The 1,204-nt window shown below is 41.6% G+C and overlaps 1 non-coding gene across 1 annotated transcript; it reads right to left on the bottom strand.

The window, feature by feature from the left end:
* Positions 1-599: 599 nt before the first annotated feature.
* On the bottom strand, positions 600-707 carry LOC148549776 (small nucleolar RNA R71). Its single transcript, XR_015897928.1, has one exon. It is a non-coding gene; the product is annotated as a small nucleolar RNA R71 (small nucleolar RNA).
* Between the last annotated feature and the right edge of the window lie 497 nt (positions 708-1,204).

Here is a 1,204-nt window from a genome sequence, read left to right as displayed (position 1 = left end):
GGAATCTCTATACTGTGACATAGAGGATTCCCTACTTTCTTGTTCTCTTCTATTTCATATGAGCAGGAGCAAAGACAAAGGCATACTTGTTCAAGCTGATCCTGAACCTGAAAGGACCTTGAAGAGAAAGCTAAGAGAAGCTAAAGCACAACTCTCTCTAGAGGGCCTAACAGAGCTTTTCAAAGAAGAAGAAACAATGGCAGCCGAAAACAATAATGCCAACAATGCAAGGAAGGTGCTGGGTGACTTTACTACACCTACTCCAGACTTCTATGGGAGAAGCATCTCAATCCCTGCCATTGGAGCAAACAACTTTGAGCTTAAGCCTCAATTAGTTTCTCTAATGCAACAGAATTGCAAGTTTCATGGACTTCCATTGGAAGATCCTCATCAGTTCTTAGCTGAATTCTTGCAAGTCTGTGACACTGTCAAGACCAATGGGGTTGATCCCGAGGTCTATAGACTTATGCTTTTTCCCTTTTGCTGTAAGAGACAGAGCTAGGACATGGTTGGACTCACAACCTAAAAAAAGCCTGAACTCTTGGGAAAAGCTAGTCAATGCCTTCTTGGCAAAGTTCTTTCCACCTTAAAAATTGAGCAAGCTTAGAGTGGAAGTCCAAACCTTCAGACAAAAGGAAGGTGAATCCCTCTATGAAGCTTGGGAAAGATACAAGCAATTGATCAGAAGGTGCCCTTCTGACATGCTTTCAGAATGGAATATCATAGGAATCTTCTATGATGGTCTGTCTAAACTGTCCAAGATGTCATTGGACAGCTCTGCTGGAGGATCTCTTCATCTGAAGAAGATGACTGCAGAAGCTCAGGAACTCATTGAGATGGTTGCAAATAACCAATTCATGTACACTTCTGAAAGGAATCCTGTGCATAATGGGACAACTCAGAAGAAAGGAGTTCTTGAGATTGATACTCTGAATGCCATATTGGCTCAGAATAAAATATTGACCCAACAAGTCAATATGATTTCTCAGAGTCTGTCTGGAATGCAAGCAGCAACAGGCAGTACTAAGGAAGCTTCCTCTGAAGAAGAAGCTTATGATCCTGAGAACCCAGTAATGGAAGAGGTGAATTACATGGGAGAACCCTATGGAAACACCTATAATCCTTCATGGAGAAATCATCCAAATCTCTCATGAAAGGATCAACAGAGACCTCAACAAGGTTTCAACAACAATAATGGTAGAAG

Source organism: Arachis ipaensis, chromosome B8 (genome assembly GCF_059453495.1).
Source record: "Arachis ipaensis isolate K30076 ecotype BB chromosome B8, ASM5945349v1, whole genome shotgun sequence".
In the NCBI taxonomy this organism is placed as follows: domain Eukaryota; kingdom Viridiplantae; phylum Streptophyta; class Magnoliopsida; order Fabales; family Fabaceae; genus Arachis; species Arachis ipaensis.
This window is presented reverse-complemented; position numbering and strand designations above follow the sequence as displayed.